Raw genomic sequence first — 21,454 nt, forward strand, 5'->3', positions numbered from 1 at the left:
GCTTGCTGGAATTCAGCCTCTCACTTCCCCAGAATGAACACCGTAACTTCTAGGAGTGACACCCCCCTGTCCCCCACCCCCGCGCTCACTCCATCTGCCGATAATGTCACCGATACTATCAAGCGGTTGCACCTAAAGCCACCAGCCCGCCTCCTGCCCGCAATCCGGGATCGATTCCTGGCTAAGGAGATGCGGGAGGATGCCCTTGCGTTTTCCTTCGAGTTGGGGAGAGGGCTACTTTTTCCAAAACCAAGTCTTTCTCCAGCCCTAGCCGGTCCTCAGGGGCCCTGCCCTGAGCCCCGGCCCGCGCGCCCTCCCCGCGCGCCCGCGGGGGCGATGGAGGCGCAGGCGGCTCGCGGGGCTGGAGTCGGGCTGCGGCCGCGGAGCCGCGTGCGCCCGCCGCGGAGAGGGGGCGGAAAGCGCCTGCCCCCACCCCCCCCAGCCCACCCGCGCCCCAGAGTCGGGGGCCTGGTGGCGGCGAGGAGGGCGGGAGCAGAGCTGCCATCCCGTCCCCGCGCGGGCCCGGAGTCGCCTGGAAAGATCCCTCCGCCGCGCTGACCAGTCCCGGGCGCGTCTCCGCGCCTTCAGCACCAGCGCGCTCACTTCTCATTTCTAATCGGGCCGGAGATCAAGGTTGCCGGTCGGGGTCGGGGTGTTAACCGGGGATAACTAAGTATGGGGGAAGAGGGTGACTGGGGCCGCCTGGACTCTCCCTGGATGCCCTGGAAACTCTTGGATCGCGTGGGGCTCCGGCCAGCAGCAGCAGCTGCTGGGGGAGGTGGAGGCCACCGTGGCTGTCGTCGCCGGCGCCTCGCTCCTGGAACCTCCCAGCAAGATGGCACTCCACGTCTGTCCTGGTCCAATTAACTTCTCCCGCCGCGCGCCCCCTCCTCCTCCTCTGGAGATCTGTTAGTCACGCACGGAGTTTGGGGACGGGAGAGGCTCTGTAGATGTAAATCAAAGCATTTTCCTGGCCACTTTGCCTAATGCACCGGGACCAGCGACCCGCGGGCACGAACCCAGGTCGTGTGTGTGTGTGTGTGCGCGCGGGTGTGAGAGCGTGTGCCAGCGTGCGTCCCGGCCGTGCGTCTGGGTGGATCCGTGCGTGGCTTGTGCTTGGGAGGCATGTGGGGCGTTTCTCCAAGTCGTTTTTAACACGACTAAGGCGCTCAAATACGCGAGGGTGGTAGACACAACAGGGATGCGAAGGAAATAAAAACAATTGGGAAAGTGGTGCCAAGTGACTCAGGCTTTGCACCGAGGGCGGGGAAATCCTCCAGAGCCCCGTGCTGGGCACCGCCCCTGCCCAACTCTTGGATGGCGACAACGCCGCGTGTCCCCGGAGAGTTGGCCCCGGGCTGGTGCGAGGCTCGCCGTTTGCTTCTCGCGTGGCCTCCCCGACGGCGCGCCTGGGCGCAGCCTGGAGCTTGGCGCGAGCTCGCTCTCCCTCTTCTGTTCACACGCAGCCTCTCCGCAGACTTGTTAAAACATGACAGCAACTTACTGGAGGCAGGAGGCGCGGCAACGAAACGAGAGGAGAAAACCAGAACCTTTTAAAATATGTTTTCCAAGAAAGAGACGTGCACCTGGTTTTCTGACATTGCTCTTTAACCTTTGCAAAGAGATTGCGAAGTGGAAACGTTGCCTGTATACAAATCAGCCTCCTTTGGCTGTCAAGTCTGTTTCCTGAATCTTTGAGGCTGAATTTAGTTGTCCGTTGTAATCTTGGGGGGGGGGGGGGGTTGAACAACCTTTCTCTTTTTCTTTTTTTTTTTTCCAGCAGCCAGAGTGAAGGGAGAAAATAGGTGTTCAAAATAATCACGTTAAACTTCGGATTCTTTTTCCAATTAAAGTTATTTCATAAGGTCCGGGATCAGGGACTTAACGGGTGATAGGGTGTGTGGGGAGGTGTGTGTGGGGGGGCGCAGATCACCAGGGTTGCCTCCATTTAAAATAACGCCATCTTGGGTTGGGAGACTTGCTGTATTTTGACTCTCTAAATTCACGTTTCGATCATTTCTCGGGGGTCTAAGTGATAGATGCTGCGGCTTGGAAGTACAGCCGCGGCGGGCAGGGGGAACCGACTTTCGGCGCTCGGCGGCGGCGCGGGCCCTAAGAGTGGGGGGTGGGGGGGTGGGGGGGTGGGGGGTGGCGCAGGCTGGAGAGGCGGGGGGTGCGCGGTCGGGGTGGCCTCCGCGGCGCCGGCCCAGGCGCTCTGCAACTCCGCTCGGGGAGGAGAGGGTTAAAAACCAGAGTCTGACTTTGCCTCTTGGAAAGCTTAGGGTTGCAGCCGCGCCTCCCAAGCATTCTTTAAACCAGAAATGTGGGAGGGACTCGGCGAGGGAGGGAGGGAGGGAAGGAGGGGGACGGAGAAAGAGGGCTCGAGTTGGGGAGCGCGCCAGAGCGCGAGGGACGGAGCGCGAGGAGGAGCGCGGGAGCCGCGCCGGCGATCCCGCGAATTCATTACTGTAAACATCTCCCGGGGGTGTCAGCGGGGGTGGGGGTGGGGGTGGGGGTGGGGGCCGCGGCGTCTACATTAGCCCGGCTGCGTCCGACCCCGGCAGCAGTGAGGCGGGAGCAGCCCCGGGACCCACGCCGGGCGGGCGCAGCCCTCGGAGCGAGCCCCGCGCCCGCCCCCGCGCACCCCGCGCAGCCCCGCTCCGGGCTCCCCGCTCCGGGCTCCCCGCTCCGGGCTCCGGGCTCCCGGCTCCCCGCAGCGCCTCCAGGCGCCCCAGGCGCGCCCGCCGGCCTCTCCGGCCGCCCCTCGAGGTCCTCCGCCCCTGGGGAGCCCCGGCGCTGCGGCTTCTCTCTCTCCGCCGCCTTCCCCGCTCGCTCCGCTGCTCCCGGGACTCGTGGCTCGGCGGAGGCGGAGGCGGAGGGGGAGGCAGGGGAGGCCGGCGGGCGGGGGCCGCGGGGCCGGAGCCGAGAGAGTGGCATGCCCGAGCCCTGGAGGCGGAGGTGGCGGAGGACGGGGGGGGACGATGCCGCGGCTCCGTAGCCGAGACAGGCGAGAGCGAGCTGGGCGAGCGGGGCGCAGGGGCTCCGGCCGCCCTGAGGCTCCGGCCTCCGCACCCCCGCGCCTCGACGCTGCGGGCGAGCAGCCCGGGCTCCGGCAGCCGCCACCGTCGCCGCCGCCGCCACCCGGAGGACCCGGCAAAAGTTTGGATCTGGGGGAGGACGCGGCGCTGAGCCGGATGACCAGCGGGGCCCGGAGGAGACCTGGAGAATCTCCGCAGGTAACGCGCGCCCCCAACCCTCCGCCCCTTCCAAGCCCCGCCGCGGAGCTCCCGCGCCTCGGCGGCGCCTTCCAGCCGCTCGCCGGATCCGAGCGAAAGTGGGGGGGAGGCGAAGTTGGAGATCCCGGGGATGGGCACCTGGCGCGCAGAGCTCTCCGGGCAGGTCAGGGGGACGTGGGGCGTCTCTGCTCTCGGCGGGCAGCTGGGCAGGGAGGTGGGGCTCCGCTGGGGATGGAGGAGAACCCTCGGCCCCAGCTGGGGCCTCCTCCTGTAGCGCGCTGGAAATGGAGAATGTGGATTCAGGGGCTTTAGTATTCCTCGGTGTGTGTGTTTGGGGAGGGGGGGGTGATGCATGGATTTCTCTCACTCCCACCCTCACCTCCTCACCTTCACCCCCCCCCCAGCCTTATTTTGCATCTTTTAAAAATGAGAGGAACTCACTCCCACTCGCCCACCTCGTTTAGGTGGTGCAGGAAAGCAAATCTGAATGTGTGTGTGTGTGTGTGTGTGTGTAAGAGAGAGAGAGAGAATTTCAAGTAAAGGGAAAATTTTACCTTTCCTCCCTTTGACATCCGAAGCCTTCCCTTTCTCCCTCCTTCCTTTCACCTTCTGGCGTCATAAAATAAAAACTTTAGAAGTCACATTTTTTTTTTTTTTATTGCAGGATGAGATGAAATGCATTAGCCATGGGCTACGTGGATTTACAGCGATTGTGTGTGTGTGTGTGTGTGTGTGTGTGTGTTAGGGGGTGGTTGGAGGTGTTGCGGAGAGAGGCCAGGTGTTCCTTGATGTTCCACCCGTGGTGTGTGTGGGGCAGTGAGCGGTCGCGTGCGTGCACTAGAGGCCAGGAGCAGCGGAGAGAGAACATGGTCACGTTTCCTAACAGCAGCCTGACTTAGGCTAACTAAGAAAATAGCTCCTGCTTTTCCCTCAGAGAGCTACAGAGAGATTCCAGCCCTAAGTCTCCACCGTCCCCTGTCCCCCAGCCCAGTTTCAGAGCAGCTCAGTGTTTGCTGCTGCTGTCATCATTATTATGATCATTATTTATTCACCTGGAAGCTCATCTTGACTTCTCTTGTAAATGGAAAGCCTTCTCCAAGAGCTTTTGATTAATTTCGGTGGAGGGAATCTCTTGTAAAGCTTGCAGTAAGCTAATCAAGTGCAAGGCACAAATCCGTGTAAATGCTCGCGCAGGAGTGCAAGGTGCTGATTAGATTTCTTCACATGCTGCATTTGCTATGCAAAGCCCTATCTAAATGGGAGCTATTGCTTCCCACTCAGCTGGGAGGCTCTTAAATCACACAGGGTTTCAGGGAGCTTTGGGGCATGTCCCCTTTCGCACAGGCTTATTGCTAAATTTATTATGTCTAACTTCCCCCAGCCAAAAGCTGATATGTAGGCTAGCTTCCATATAGGAACCCCTATTGTCTGTGGATTTAAGCGATATGACTTTCCTAAGTCTCCAATGAAAGGATCCCCCAGACATTTTGAGGGAATAGAATGCAGGTTGGCATTCGTCCAGGGATGTATTTGGTTGTTGCAGTATGAATGTAAAATTTTAGGTCAGTGTCTAAAGTGTTAGAACGGGACTTTTTTTTTTTTTTAATCACTAAACCATATGCACCAGATATATAAGATCGACAGGACACCATGATAGAAGAAAAGTTGTTTATTTCCCTGTGATGTTATTGCTCCCACAAATACAACTTTTCTTTCTCCCCTGCTCAAAACCCCCAAACAGGATAGGGTTAAACCATTTAAGAATCTGTGATAATCGCTGGTGTCGGTGTAGCGCCATACTGTCATGTTGAGTTGCAAATATCTGAGTGGAGGAGGTTGGAAGATGAAATTTCGAGCATTATTCCATGTCTCTGCCAGTAGGTACACGAAACTGTAGAAAGAATTGGGCTAGCTGTGTAGCAGAACCTATTACAAACCTAGCATGGAAAGAATGCTTTTTTTTTTTTTTTTTTAAAGCCCATGTCTTAACACTTCAGTAGTTTCACTGCAGTTTTAGAAATTCCAGGGGATGCTTTTAACAGAAGAAAGTGGATTCCCAAATGACACCATGCTGGGCTGCCTTGAGGTCCCCTAGGCAGTCATGATTTTTCCCCAATATGCTAGGTTTCAGATGATGTGATCTTATCCGAGTTTGACTTTGACCGGCTGGATCTAATTTGAACCTCCTCTGATGCCCGTTACATTTATATTCTGGCCTGCTGGAGAGTTTGATTTAGGATTTAGACATATCTCCCTGAAGCAACCTTATATCTTCCCAGTTTGAAGCTGTGGTTTCAAGAAAGGCTCAAGTATGTATGTCCAGAAGCCTTATTCTGTAGAGACTCAGTGCGAATATCTGATCTAGTTTGACTCCTCAGTCTCGTACCCTAAAAGGAAGAATTGCTGCTTCTGTGATCAGCAGTTTTTGAAGGAAAAATAAATAAATAATTAAATAAATAGACAAACAGCAAAGGGCGGGGGGGGGGTCTTGGTTTTTCTCAGTGTTCAGAAGATTTAAAAAAAGGTCAAGGTGACAATTTTATTTCTATTCAGGTCAGACTTTTCTGAATAATCATCTTTAGGTATTTTCACTTTAATTTCAGGTTCATTTTTCACTAGATCACTTTAATAACTTTGTGGTTTCTGCCACTGTGATTCAAATTCAGTCCATTAGTGACCTCTATCTGTGAGAAGTGGATACTCATTGTTTTTCTTTCTTCTCATCAGTTTGCAGGTTATGTGGTGGGGTGGGGGACCCCAACAGCTCTGTAGTTCTTTCTGAATATTGAGATTTTCAAACCTGATTTTTCTAATGTGGAATTCAGTACGGGTAATGATATTTAACAACAAGTAATAAAACGTTACAGGCTAATAGGCTACTAAATGGTTATTCCATAGAGCATCGACAATATGATCAATATAAATAAAATACCAGTGCTACCCACTGCCAGGAAAAGGATTGTACAGTCAGATAGACTAATGTTTTTAGACTCACAATGCTGCTGGATGTAAGTGAAATTTTATTGCCCCTAAGTGCTTACATAACAAGGGAAACGTGAGACAAGCTCAGAACATACATGTGATAACTAGACTTCATAGTAGCCGTGTGTGTGTGTCTTTAAATTCAGCTGTGCTTCTGCTGTGAACTTATGGTACAGATCAAGGACGAGGTGGGATGTGAGAAGGGTGTCTATAAACAGATGGTCTTTTAAGGAGACTTTTAAAATCTGATTCCTAATCCCAGCTTTGTCTTCTGAGGGTTTTCAAATTGAAATTTCAATTTGAGTTGATTATTCTAAACGGTAATTGAAGACAAAGTTTACTGAATTTCTTAGGTGGGTGGATACCATTATCTGACGTTTTCCAGATGGTTTTTGATGTAGTGGTGTTCAGGGATGTGGAATTTTTAGGAGGTTTTCTTTCTTTTCCCTTGGGAAGGTTTTATGTAAAAGCCATTTTTAAAGACCAGTGATGATGATGATGATGATTAAACAACCATTATAATACCTCAGCCAACTTTCTTTCCTTTCCCCACCTTCCAAATTGCTTGGCTTTTTAAAAATTATGTATTTTTTCTAGAACTACGTATTGGGGACAGGACTAAGACTGCCTGTATCTCTTTACTCTTTTTAGCAATATGAACTCCAATTAAGTATCTGTTTGTAGTAAAACACATGCACTCACCTACACATCAAGAACCATTTTAAGACAGAGATTCTTTTCAAGATTTTAAATCTGTTTCCTTTTAAAGAGCTATGACACAAATATTGTAATAAAAATATCCTGTGTTCCGATGAATACAGAGACTTATTTCAGCCACATGGAACAGTAAAACACTGTATTAGCAAAATAATCAGTGGTATTTTCAGTACATGGTCAAAATCTGTTAGAACCTTCATGTTTTTTTTTTTTCTTGGCGAATTTTACATCTACTGGTCTTTTTGGTTTTCTTTGATTCCTTCTACTGAGGCTCTTTGAAGTGATTCAAAATTAAACAGTAGCTACTTTTTTTAGGGAAATTCATCATGCTATATTCAGGATTCCAGAAGAGTTAATGATGCAGAAAAAGTCCTGTAAAACATCTTTCTAAAAGAAGTCCTTCTCTTGTAGGCTTCCCACTTACTGGCCTCCTGTACCATTTGCAGTGAATTGGAACTCCGTTATTTATTTATTTTTCAAATACCACCTCTAACTTAATTTAATGTGGGATGTGTTTCTGCAGAAGCATGCAGCACCATGTGTCCCAAGTCTCTTGAACAAAGCAGTGTCGTTTTTATGGATCTGTAATAAGGGAAAGTCAAAAGAAAATATCCTTGTGTACTTTGGGAAGTCAAAAGGCCACATTCATGATCCTCAAACACTGGTCAGTTATTCTGCTGATGCCTAATAAGGCCACACATTTTCCGGCAGTTTAGTGGTTAAAGACCTCAGCCATTTTTTGAAGCATTCACAAAAATAAATCTCTGGTGCTCGTACCCATTAGGTGCTCATTAGAGCTGAGCAGTTTTTCTCACTTTCTTCCCAGGTTGCTTTTAAGGGAATGTGCAGGGAACTTGGCAAAAGGTCCCCTGTCCCCCTCAGTTCACGGGTCATGTGTTATATTTCAGTTCTTTTTATTAGAGCTTTCAAGACACAGATAAAAGCATCTTCCACCTGAACCTTTTAAGAACCTGAGGGCTTTTGGATTTAAACCCACCAAAAAGCATCAGCTCTCACAGTTCATAGATGCTATGAGGTCCTTGGAATATTGAAACCCTCTTCCACAGAGACTGAAAGAACAGTGGCTCCCAAAGTCTGCTCACAAATATAGTGTCCCTTGAAGTCAACAGAGGTCATGAGCTGAATGGAAAACATTAGACTCATATCAATCCCGAAATAGGTCCATGTGCTGGTGTCACTCTCAGCCCCAGCTGCCTATGGGCATCACTTTTCATGAAAATCCAGTGTCAAAATAGCCTCTGTGATACTTTCCTCTCCCCCTTTGCTCCAGAACTTGGACTGAAATATTTTGAAGAAGGAAATAATGCAGGGAATTCTGATATCCCTCCTAGCTAAAGAGGAATTGAAGGCAATGGGAGTAGAATGGATGGTTCTACTCCCTGGAGGTTCCAGCAAATTCTCTTTAGTCCCTGAAGGATGAAACTGATCCATACCAAGCCTTTACTAGGCCTACCTCTCTTACCTTTCCTAGTTATCATATGGAGGGTTTTATTGCTCACAACTGCCTTTGTGAGTTGGTCTGAGAAAGCTTATTAGCCTAGCCTCTCATTGGATAAATAACTGGAAAACAATAATAATAACTGGAGCCAAACAAGTTGAAGGCTACCTATGGCTTTTGCTTGAGAAGTTCTCCTTGAGACCACTTGGCTTTGCACAAAATGATGAATATTATGCTTAGTCACCTAGATGTATTGTCCAGATACAGTTTATAAGTTTCTTCTTTTACCAACCCACCCAAAATGATCAGTTGGATTTTTTTTTTTATTGAGAGAGTAACAGTTATTTCAATTACATAACTATGTAGTCGTAAAAAAAATAGCATTTCATTGTCTCCCCATCATTATAGTAGATACAAGTTTTCCTTTTATGAATAAGTATAATTTTCTGATGTAGGCCTTGTGATTTGGGACCTAAACTGTAGTGGGGAGTGAGCAGTAGGGAGGTTGTTTTGGAAGAAAGAAAATAATGTGTTTACATAGAGAAAACTTGCATTCTCATGTCAGCACACTCCTTTGTACATTTCTGACCTTGGACAAATTACTTAATCTCCCAGAGACTTAATTTCCTTTCTGCAGAGTTCAACAGGGTCGTTGCAGGGTAAGAAGAGATTAATGTGTGGGAAAATACCTTGATAATCATACAGTGTTATATTCCTATAAAGATGCATTATTCAGATTGATAAAATTTATCCCTGCAGGACTGTCATATGCCAGGATAGTTTTAAGTCTTATACTAAGACAGAGAGAGTGGCCTGGCCTCCAGGAACTTTGGCTTTTGTGAATGCAGTGGGGTATCAGCCAAGCAGTAAAGTGTCTGGTGGCCCTCTACATCATTTCTTCCATCCATTTCATGGTGCCTTGTCTTCCTTTGTGAGTTTGCTCTGTTTTGATGAAGGTATTTTTTTCAAGGATCAAGAGTAATTAGGGTGAGATCCGTGCAGAGGCCAGACTTTCCATCCTTGACAGATTGGCTTGATGTTGGAAACTGAATTTATCACAAATGGATTCCACTGGGGCTCTTTTGAGGAGAAACCATCCACATTCCCTGCAGTAAGATTGTTTCTCTTTTTGGCTGGGTTTATACTCTAGCCATCCAAGTTACCTTTCACAAAAACACAAGCCCTTAATAGAATATAGGATGATGTTTAAAACTTTGGTTTTGCAACATGAGGCGGGCTGGTGCAAAAACTGCCTTTTTAGTGTGGGAGACCTCCGGAGCTCATTCTTAATGAATGGAAAGCCTTGATTTATTATAAAACCGACATACCCCAAAGCTTGGCCTTATTTTGACATTGTTAGTATCACAAAACCCTTGTGGGGCCATATTTTACAACTTATTTTTCCATACTTTGTTCAGTTGCATTTTTCTAATTGTCCAATCTGAGGTGGTTTTAATTTTAAATGTTCCAAGAGTGAGCATGTTTATTTTACTTTCCTGATTTGTATACATGTAGGTCTTTGTAAAGGTTAATTTTTAATCATTTTATGGTTGCTTAAACGAAGCTTGCGGAAAACACATGCGTATGTGAAGTGTATTTATAAAATGTATGATTAGGTTGTGATTCTTGATCAGAAGGAATGTTTTTATCCGTTATTTGGATGTATGACCACGTGTATCTAATAGCATTCTTTTTCCATTTCTGACTTACTATTTGCCAAAGTTCTGACACTTGCCCCCCCCTTTTTTTTTAAGTTGATGAGAATTTTTGCAATACATTGTAAAGTACCTGGCCATATAACTCTGTTTTTGCGTGACAAATTACTTTTGTAGTTTGGCAAAATTAATCTGAGTGCTTTTTATCCTGGCAGTGCTGAATGATACAGTAATAATACTTGAAGAAGAAAAATGTTTGCCTGAAACATACTGCTCTGAAGAGTTCTGCTAATAAAACAAGAAGAGTTTGGAGGTATATGTGTGGGGAGTCAGAAACGCACAAACAAATCTAAGTCTTGGATACCACGGGAGGGGGTACTTATTCTATTCCTAAGCTTGGTGGTGCTAATTTAGCCCATATGTTCCTAACAGAATAGAAGGATGAGATAGCCCAAGTTATTTTTAATTGGACATTTTCTTTTCCAGATAGGTCCTAAGGAAACTCTGAATAAAGAAAAGCACAAAATGCAATGGGGGAATTTATTTTTGTGTGAATGGCTTGGAACTCATGAAGGAGACATGATTCTTTTCGAGGCAGAGGGTACACACCAGATGATAAAGTAAGCTTTTCCATTCATCCAAGAGGTGATTTTTAACGCTTACTGTATGCCAGGCACAGAGTGAGACTGGAGAGACAATGCAGGATCCCTCCACCTGGGGCTGTCTAGGCTGAGAAGGAGAGAGGGAGACGCCAAACCTAATTGCATTTGGTTTGTACATGACGGAGGACGGTCAATCCTGATAAGTGTGCTGGGAGTACATCGTGTTAAGGAAGAAAGTTTTATGTTTGGAGAGACTTTGTCTCAGGTTCTCATGCTGGCTGTGTCACTTGTTAATTTGGTAAACTTAGACACATCTTTAAATGTCTTTTAATCTTTGTGTCTAGCCTAAAATGGGAGAAAACACTCTATACTCACAGAGCTGTTCTTCTGAGGATTGAGATAATTATGTAAAATGTCTGCCTGTCTGGTATACAGTAGAGGCTTAATAAATGCTGACCGCGGATCCTTCTCTCTCTGAAATGATAATGATTCCACGATGTTACTTTCCCCTTCAGCAAACACCTTTGCCATTTCTCTGGAATCCCCCAAAAAGGCTTTGGACCCCTTGAACCTCTTCACTAACAGGGTACAGCCTCTCCTGCTAAAGAAAATTTCGGTATTTATGCATGTAACAGAGCATGAAAAGGACAGCAAAGGAAATAAGCACTTCATACGGTGACAGAATGAGCTCAGAGCTGGTAGTATATAGTGCAGGCTGCTGGGGTGATAGGGGATGGAAAAGGGAGGGAGAACAGAAAAGAGGACTCACTCAGTTTGGGGAACCAGAAAGCGGTGTCAGCCGGGCCCTGTCTAAATTGTGGTTTGCTGTCGTTGTTGTCATTGTTGTTGTTCATTGAAAGCATAGGCTCCGACGGTGTAGGAGTGCTTCTGCACACAATCCTGTTCACCCCTGTGCCCCTTTCCATGGGCGACCAATGCCTGCAGCTTGCAACGAGTGCTGTGTCTACACTATGACAGGTGCACTGTGGTTATCACTGTCTTTGCCTGTGTACAGAGACTTTTGTCAGAATGAATTTTAAATACTTGTTTCACGCAGTTCATCTCACACATGACTCTTGGCAGTGTAACGCAAGTATTTTACTGTAGAAGATGAACATGTAAATTATTGTCATGTTTACATAGCACTTAGTTTGCATTAGGGAATGATTGTACCTTGCTGGTACAATGCTCCATGTCTGAATCAGAATGATGCTACTGGATTATCAGTTTAATGTGGAAATACTTCTTTTTTTTAGATTTTATTTATTTATTTATTCGTGAGAGACACAGAGAGAGAGAGAGTCAGAGAAGAGAGAGAGAAGCAGGCTTCCCAGGACCCTGGGATCTCCACATGAGCCAAAGGCAGACACTCAACCACGGAGCCACCCAGGTGCCCTGGAAATACTTCTTTTAGGAAGTAACTTTCAGTGAATTTAAGTAAAAGGATTTCTAACTACTTCTATGGAAGATACTCTGAGCAAATGCAGCGCTCAAAGGCATTGGTCAAAATACACAGTGCTGGAATTATTTTTCCTTTATCATTGTAATTGGTTGAATACGTAGTATAATTTTTTTCCTTTGCTTTCTACTCAACAATTAAAGTATAGGTTTTGCTTTCCACTATGAATCTGTACATTTTTTTGCTATTACGCAGTTATATTTAACAAGATGTTAGGCATGTCCCAGACTCCAAGTCCAGAAACACAGACAGGTTTTCCTAGTAAGATCACGTAATAGATAATGTAATATATATACACATAATTAACCAAATGGGAGCAGAGAGAAGCAGGCACTAGAGTATATTTTGTAAAGTATTAGCATCTCAGTAAGTAGCTTCCGAACCAACATTCCACCCAGCGTAAAACAGTAAGACTTTGTTTTGCTACTTTAGAGCATGTAAGAGAGATTAAAATTCTTTGGAAAATAGTTTTTTAAAAAATTCTTTTGCTCAAATAGGTAAGGAACAAGTCCAAGAGTGCTGACAGCAGTGGAATTTAAAACTCAAGTCTAATAATCTCTGAGTCCCGAAGGAATGCACGACAGACATCCGTTCTAGTCACACGCTGGTAACCAAGGATTTGACACAAGTTGAATCCTTACCATGTGCCAAGCACCATGCCGTTCTGGCATTTGGGATATTCTTTCAATGAAGACCACATCCTTGAGCATCAAGACATCTGATGGGTCAACCTAGAGACACCTTTTTCCAAACTTGACTCACCTGCCTAAATTAACTGGAGACATTGGTTAAAAACCCAAGTTCCTGGGCCCTAGGCTGAGAGGTTCTGATTCCTTAAGCCCATGATGAAGCCTGGGAAATATGGATGCACAAAACCTCCCATGACTGGAGTTTACTGACCTCCATAATTTTTAGAATTTTTTCTGACCCAGAGACTCTGTAGTTTTATAATCATCTCATGTATAGTCATTCATGAATTTCTGACATAATTTTTTTCTGTGTATTTTGTCACAGGAAACATTGCTTCCTTTAACCCAGCTGTTCTAGTAAAGAATCTTCTGAGAGGCCAGACATCAGGGCTGGCTTGTCTCTTGGTAGCCACGGTCTCCTGTGTGATGTTGCCACCATACATCTGTGTCCTTTAAACTATTCACAATTCCTCCGCTACAAACCGAATTATACTACCGTAGTCATACCACTCAGATTCCCTGTGCCTCTGGATTATGCCCATCCAATCATGTCATCGCGACATGTGAGATCCATGACCGTCTGGGTCTCAAACCATCACTCAAGCCTCGTTCTCAAAGCACCCATCTCCTGCACCCACATTCATGACAAGGCATGGCCTCTTGATGCTTAGCTGCTTATCCTTTATGCAGAATATAACCTCTCACTCTCCATTTGGCCAACTCTTTTCCTTTAAGACCCGCACGAATGTCACCTTCTCTCCCAATCAAAATTACTCACTCCTTTCTCTGGGCTTCTACAGCGTTTTGTTTGTACCTTTGTTATTTCCCTGCTCATGTTGTCTTATAATATGTCTATTTTAATGTCTGTCTTTTCACTGGACTCTAAGACCCGTGGCTTATTCATCCCATCTCCCTTGGGTTGACTGTAATGGCAGGTGTACTGGCTTCTGCACAAATGTAATTGAATGAATAGATGCATAATTGGGCTGGCCAATCCTGAAGACAAGAAGATTCATAATCTAGTGATAGGGACTCCTTTCTCAGAAGTGTGTTTTCATTCCTATAGATTGGTTGCCCAATGGGGGGAAAATACAACCACCACCTTTCTACCTTCCTCTAAGCAAGCTTGTCAGGTCAGTGCCTGCTGGTTAACCCAATTTTGATCAGCATCAAGCACTCCAAACCACACATGAGGCAATTCAGTTGCCAAACAGGAAGATCTGTTTAGAGAAGAAATCATTCCACTTGATGATAAATCTTCTGGCACTGAGTGGAACCATCACTTAAGTAGATGTGCACTCAGATATGGTTAACCATAGAAGGAGACATTTAACTCATAGCATTAACTCTGTATCTTTCTTGGTATAATTAAAGAGGGCAAAGCAAAGAACGTGTGAAAATTTTGTGCGTTTGCACTTTCGTTCAGTTTTTTTTTTCTTCCCTTTGCCTTTATGCTGTTGATTTTATCTCAGGCACATTATTTCCTGATGGAGATATCTGAGGAGCCAGGGCTCTCCAGAGAGAAGACAAGAAGACTAGAAATCAGAACTCCTTAATCCCTCTGTCTTCACAAAGTAGGATCCACCTTAGTCTTCATGATATGAACACTGAAGAGTATTTGAAGGGTACAACGAATTCTAAACTTAGGTGGTTTCGTATGGCCATGATGGTGACAAAAGTTGGACCTTCGTCCTTCTTCTTGGCCAAAAGATGATACTAACAATACTTTGCTACTTTCATGGTGAATTATCAATGGATGGACAGGAATGACTTCATGCCTGTGGGCTGGATGTATGCAAAATTTCAGCAAAATTTCCAGTGGCTAAGTAGGTCGAAGATGGTGGAGTGTATTTTGATATGCTCCTACCTTAACCCTTGATTGCCTCTGGACTGTCTATATGCTGGCAACACCTTCAATACCAATAGGAGATGCATGAAATGATACCTGAGATGATTTTTGATAAGCCACTCTGCTTTAATATAAGAGGCTTAGAACACTACCCAGAAGATCTTACAACGTTAATTTGTGGGACTGTTTAGAAACAGTGTTCTCGCCTTATTCTTGAATCACACTGAGAATCAACAAATCCATGTTCTCATCTAGGGGATTAGCAGTAATAATGATGACAATACTAATAGTAGTAGTGAATAATAAATAAAGGTGTGGGTCATAGATAAGATTTACTTAGAGTTCTGCTTATACAATTTATATATATTTACACATTTAAATCTTCATAAAAACCTATAAGATGGATTCTGTTTAGTAATACTGCTCATAATCCAATTGTACATACAGAGAAAAGCAGAGAGAATTGCCTCAGGTTGCTTAGCTTATTTTGTAGCTATTAATTATCTTTATAGGAGAGGTGAGCACTGGGTGATGTCCAAAATCAACTTGACATTTATGTTTCCATGCCTTGAAAACTGAATTCAGAGGTGATTGCTCTTGTCCGGTAGATAATCTGTGATGCAGCATTTTGATTTAGATTTTTTTTTTCTGAAGATCCCTAAGTAAGAAGTTATTATTATTTGCTCTTTGCCATTTTTGAGTGAAAAAGTTTCTTGGGTCTCTCAAAGTATTCCTGTAAAATGGGAAGAGGGAAGAATCACTACTTTGAAAATAAAGAATGACAACTGAGATCCTATTTTCTGTACTAATGCAAGTCTGTAGATAAGTGCCAGATTGTAAGGTACGTGTATGGCAGAGAACACTCTCCATTTTTTCCTTTACCAGCACTACTAATAAATAGTTAAATGAATTGATTTGAGGTTCACCTCTTTTTCCCTGTGGAGGTGATAATGGACAGTGGAATGACCAGAGGGCAGGTAATAGCGTAAAGCTAGTGGCCTCTGAGAGAGCCTGGGGATAATGGAGAATTGACTGTCTTATAAATAGGTCAGATTCTCTCCTTTTCCAGATCTATGTAATTGTTCAGGCAGTAGATTTTATTGGGGAAGAAGAATGACCCAGAGATGGGCTGGAAAAGGCTGTTCTACATTGATGGTTTGAAAAGAAGCATAGATATGTTTGAAAGTCTTCACCCAGTTGACAATTACTCCTTTTTTTTTTCCTTTGCCATGCCTCTCTTTGTGCCCTTTGTACCAATGCGTTCATATCTGCATATAGCAAAGTTGTGTTTTACGAATTCAGGGATTGCAGTGAAGACCTTCCAAACATCTGTACTTCCTCATTCCATGTGAATATTATCCATGTTGCCTTAATTCCTCATTTCCCACTCCCTGATTCTCTGTTTCCCTTTAGACAGCTAGAACGGGCTATCAGTGTTTCTGTGTTCTTCTGTCCCTATATGCCCACTATCTGTCATGAGGCAACTGTGGGTGGGTGGCATTCTTGAGTCATTCTAGATGAGCTCATTGATGGAGTTGTGAAAGCAGGCTCTGCCCAGGAGTGGAAGCAGTTTGGTGGACGGCCCTATGGCCAGCCAACTCCATGACCACATGAAAACACCAGCTCTGTTTGGCCCTTCAGGGAATTCTGTGACGTTTCTGTTTGTGATAGTTTGAATTCGGCTGAATTGGGTAGAACCAAACATTTGCTATCCAGCTGAGAAGTTGCTATCAGGCCATGTGAACGAAATGTCAACATGCTCGTGTCGCTCCTATCAGGAATGACTTCCTGGTTTGTCCGGACCACATGCATCTGTAACACATCAGCCTATGACCCCGTGTCCCTCTTCCCTCTCCACTCGGAGTGCTGAGCTGATTGGATTTTCTGCTGGACTTCAGTGTGGGGTGTGTGTCAGTGCGAGCTGATTGTTTGCAACAAATCCCAACAAAGAATATAACTCATATTTCCTTAGCATACAAGCCATGGTATCTAGAACCGCTATTTTGAGCCATATTTGATTACTCCCTCTCATTCATTTTCAAGTATTCTGTCTCTGGTTTTATGCATCTTTTCAAAATCCTGTCCTTCTTACCTTGCACGTTGGTTCCACTGTGGCCCGTGTATGTCTTTCCTCCCCTGACTTGGCACACTGCAGTCACCTTACTATCCTTCCTTCCAGTACTGACGACATTACTTTCCATTGCTTCCAAGGTCAAGTCTGAACTTCTTAGCTCACTATTCAGGGCTGTTCTTTCTGCAGCTTTCCTTAATCTTCCCAAAGAAAGTTTATCTTCTCTTCTGAGCTACATTTAGAGTATGTCTTGACTTTTATCTTTGTAGTAGTCTTATTGTGGTATGAAATTTCACCGAGTGCTTTGTCTCCACTATCTGTGAGCTCATCTAGGGCAAAAATCATGCCCAAAAAATGTTTGAGGTGCTAAACTGAGCTCAGGTATCTGACCCCAACCCACCTCTGTGAAATTCCCATACAGCACAAGTCTGTGTCTCCTTCTATCTGTACTGCTTTGCAGCAGATTTTAAATATGAGGCAAATTGATATCAGCAAAGTTTGCACAGATAACTCTTACATATTTGAGTTTTAAAAGTATTTAATGGGATAGGCTCCCTTTGTTCTGTCTGTGGAATTCTTTGTCAAAGCAGTGCACTCTTGCTTTGAAAACAGGAAGGTAGGACATTCCAACAGCATCATGAACCCTTTGTTTATATTTGTAAAACCTGTCGTCTTTCCAGCCCTCTAGGCAAGAGCAAATAGACATAATCAGAGGCATTAGAACTTGATTATGTTGAATTGGATTCTTATAACTGAGGCTTGATAGCCAAAATTAGTGGTGTGCTAGTTTATACTGAAAGAGATGCTTGCATTATTGCAAAACCATAGACTTCAGCTTGCTGGAATCTTTGACGACATCTGGATGTTTTGAAAAATACAGCAATCACATGTTTTTTATTATCTCCATAATTGTATTCTTTTTAAAAGGGAACTGCACAAAGACATAGGGCGGGGGGGTAATGGAAGGCCATGGAGTTTGGATTCAGATGGATGGATTTGAATCCCGGTTCTGCCTCTGCCAGCTAGGGTAACTAGAGCATGGTGTTTTTGTTTTGTTTTTATCTTTGTATCTGCTTTCTCAATTGTTAAAGAAGGAAAAATGATATGCGTCTCATAGGATCACTGTGGCAAGTAGATCAGGTGATACCTGACACACATCAAGTACTAGTAAGCGTTAGCTCCATTCCCCTTTGCCCTCCGACTTGAAATAATATGAATGCTGTGGCTTATAAAAGTGGCTATTTTTTTCCTGCCCAGAGAAGACAGTTCTGTAATACTGTGTCACTTGTTCCCCAAAGGATCTCTGTAGGGACACAGTGCTTCCTACCCAGTTTCTCCATAACACTATTTATTTCCAGGGTCCAGAAGAGGATACGATACTCCAGAAATACTCATTACTCTGTCTCAGTTAAGACGCTCACTGCTGAAAAACTCTTAAAAATCACATGTTTTATGGAAAAAAAAAATCCTTCCAGCAGTCTCATCGCTCCAGAAGCAGTAGGTATCATGGATTATTAGAAAGGAATTATCCAAAGAAAGTGCTCTTAAAAACAACTGCCTGCAGAGGAGTCTGGCTTATCAACAGGCAAAAAATGGGATTTTTCTACTAAGTTTCAGCTTGTCTTTACAAACATGAAAATAGTAACATTCATAATATATTCTTTGGGGACAGTGCTGTGAATGTTTCCACTAGGTGAAATTCTCAACTAAGAGCTTTTAAGAATGAACATGATCTCTCCAAGAACCCCAGGGAATGTCTATTAGGAAACAGGTAAACAACAAAACGAAAGCCATGACAAAGAGGGAAGAAAGAGGCAAATTAAGTGAATAATTTCATTGTAGACCACATTGTGGAAAATATGATGTGATAGAGACACAGTTCATTTAGCCTGAATGACCAATGTAATTATAACTGGCTAATGAGTATTTTTTCTTCTTCTGCATAATATTAGTGTCATCCACAGTTATGAAGGTGTTTTTCATATCAAAACACCACAGCCATACAAAATTTTATATTTATCAACTTCTTTCCTGGTGAAAAATCAGTATTGTTTTAGCCTTTACCTAGATTTCTATTTAGAGACTTTTCCATAGTCTGGAAACACAGTGTTAGAAGATAAAGAAAGATCTACACCATACAGCATGATTAAAAAAAAAAAAAACTTTAATAAACAGATATTGGAACTTACCCTTGATTTTACTTTCCTTTGTGTAGAGATATTAATCTCCTTATATAAAACACTCTGGAAATCTGGAAGGCATCCATGGGAAAATTGTAGCATTCCCTTTATTAATCAATAGAAATAAGAATAGGGTAGCCCAAGTGGCTCAGTGGTTTAGTGCTGCCTTCAGCCCAGGGCCTGATCCTGGAGACTCGGAATCAAGTCCCAAGTTGGGCTCCCTGCATGGAGCCTGCTTCTCCCACTGCCTGTGTTTCTGCCTCTCTCTCTCTCTGTCTCTCTCTCTCTCTCTCTCTGTGAGTGTCTCTCATGGATAAATAAATAAATAAATAAATAAGTAAATAAATAAATCTTTTTTTTTTTTTTTTTTTTTTTTAAAGAATAATGAATCCTGATGAGTTAGCTTAGGTTTGGTCTTTTCATGATGGGCGTGGAAACAAGCTGACTTGCCATTGTTCCTCCTGTTCTGTGATTTTGTATTTCTAAATCCTTACCAGAAATTCTATAAAAATGTATAGCTAATATCTTCCTGAAAAAAAAAATAAAGAGTATCAGATAATTCTTTGTCTTTAAATGACAGAGAGACCTGTAAATAATGAGATCCAGAGGAAATCTCTGATTTAACTGGTAGTTTGAGTTTGATTCTCACTCCACCTTCTCACTGGGACTCCTAACAAGAGGATGAAAGGATTGGAATTCAAGCCCCATACCCTTCCACTCTTCGAAATTAAGAGCATGTTGCACATGGAAGAGTGGTAGCTGGTTTCTGTGAACTGTGGTGAACAGGACCCTTTGGTCGTAATTGATAGAAGGAATAGGATTCTTTGGGAAAGTTAGGAAATGAGGCCTAGAGGACAGAAGCTTAGAGAAGATCCAGGCACATCACTGGTAGAGTAAAGTCCCAGAATCTCTTCCTCTGCATACAGTAGCTCTTACCCTTCTCCAGTGGAGAGTTACTGGAATATTATAAAAACATGAAATGTTTGCTTTTTTCACGTCACTTCGTAATGTAACACTGTAAAGCCCAAATGACAGCAGTAGAGTTTCCAGTGTTGCCCCCACTTGTCTTGTTTAACAAGAAGGGCTGGGAGGGGCAGCTCTCTGTGGTTAAGGACCCATGCAAGAACTGCCCCACACAGAGGGAATGTCAAGTATAGCATGGTTGTTCCATGTAGAATTAGATGGATCTGAGTGTGAACCCAGGCTTTACTATTAACTGACTGTGAAATTGGGGGCAAATTATATATTTCATTGAGGCCTGTTCTGTAAAATGAAGATACTAATTTGTTTTAGTGTTCTTGTAAAATTTAAGTGACGTAAGAGATGAAAAGCATTATACACAATAGGATCTTAGTGCATTGTTGTTTGTTTTCTGTGTTTGACTAATTACTACTGTATCCTAAGTTCTTTAAAAAAAATGGATGAATGGATAGCTGCATGGACTGGATGGATATGTGTAGAGGTTATACCCTGAAATGTCTAAAAGATTTATTATATTTAAAATTGCAATGGACTACTGGAATACCTGAAGATTTGATTTAATCATCTCAAGAGAGAAAGTATGGTATGAAGTGAGATACTTGCGGAAGGGAACCACTCTTCATATTTCTGTCATTGTTGTAATTCATACTCCCCTTAAGTTTTAAAGTACTCAGTTTGGTCCTACTTCCCTATAGGTAGGGCATGTTTCATTATCCCTTTCTCATAGAATTGGCAAGAGGAGAATGAAATGCTGAAGGGCATGCCCCTCTCTCTTTTGTGTATCTATATGTTAGATGGTCATTCTGTCAACAGTCTGTGCTATGAGTTGAGTGGGACCGGCAGTGTGGGTTATTGAAATAACATTAAGTGGGTGGGCAGAGGGTCTGGGTTCTAGTTTTTATGCTGTCTCTAAAAATTCTTTTGCTTTCTGTCAAGTTACTCAACATTCTTGAACCTCGGTTTCCTCATCTGTTTAACACTGGGTGGTTCCAGTAACTCTCTAATGGTGAGAATCTAGGAGGCTAGCATTAGTGATTAGGAGCTTGGCTCTGGATTTTGTCTGCTAGGACTTGGAGCTGCCTTCCCTACTTGACAGCTCTGGCACCTTAGCAAGAAACTTAATCTACAATCTACACCAGCATCTTTTTTTTTTTTTTTTTTTAATCAGTGCAGTGAAAATAGCCAAATTAAAACCTCCTTAAAGAGTTGCCTTAGGATTAAATGAGGTAATACATGGAGAGCATTTAGTACCTGGTCAAATTATGTGCTCAATAAATACGGACAGGTTTTCCAACATGGCTTATTCAAAAAAAAATAAAGTATGGTAAATATCGCTGATATTTTCAAAAAGCAGCAGACAATAACGTGTCCCTGCATTACTGACCCAATGGCCTAGGTCATGCCCTTCCAAGCTACCAAGGCAGATGATCACAGAGGAACATCCCACTGGCCTGTGCAAAGAGAGATACAGTCCCTCTAGCTCCCTTTAGAAGCTTCGTACATGTTTGGCAGTGATAATGTTGATGACTGTCATAGCTTGGAGATTCCTGGTGCAGACAGGTAAGACATGGGGA

At 44.2% G+C, this 21,454-nt stretch overlaps 1 protein-coding gene across 5 annotated transcripts in view; it reads left to right on the forward strand.

Moving 5' to 3' along the window:
* Positions 1 to 21,454, forward strand: part of FLRT2 (fibronectin leucine rich transmembrane protein 2) — a 99,528-nt gene that overhangs the window by 1,049 nt on the left and 77,025 nt on the right. The window contains exons 2-4 of one of the 5 annotated variants that reach the window (XR_013386671.1): positions 10,265 to 10,362; positions 10,536 to 10,669; positions 12,608 to 18,216. The exons of 1 other annotated variant lie outside the window; for it this stretch is intronic. The gene's annotated coding sequence lies outside the window, so the exon portion shown is untranslated. 3 more of the 5 variants (XR_013386673.1, XM_077910255.1, XM_077910254.1) reach the window with 3 other exon arrangements.

Source organism: Canis aureus, chromosome 9 (genome assembly GCF_053574225.1).
Source record: "Canis aureus isolate CA01 chromosome 9, VMU_Caureus_v.1.0, whole genome shotgun sequence".
Lineage (NCBI taxonomy): Eukaryota > Metazoa > Chordata > Mammalia > Carnivora > Canidae > Canis > Canis aureus.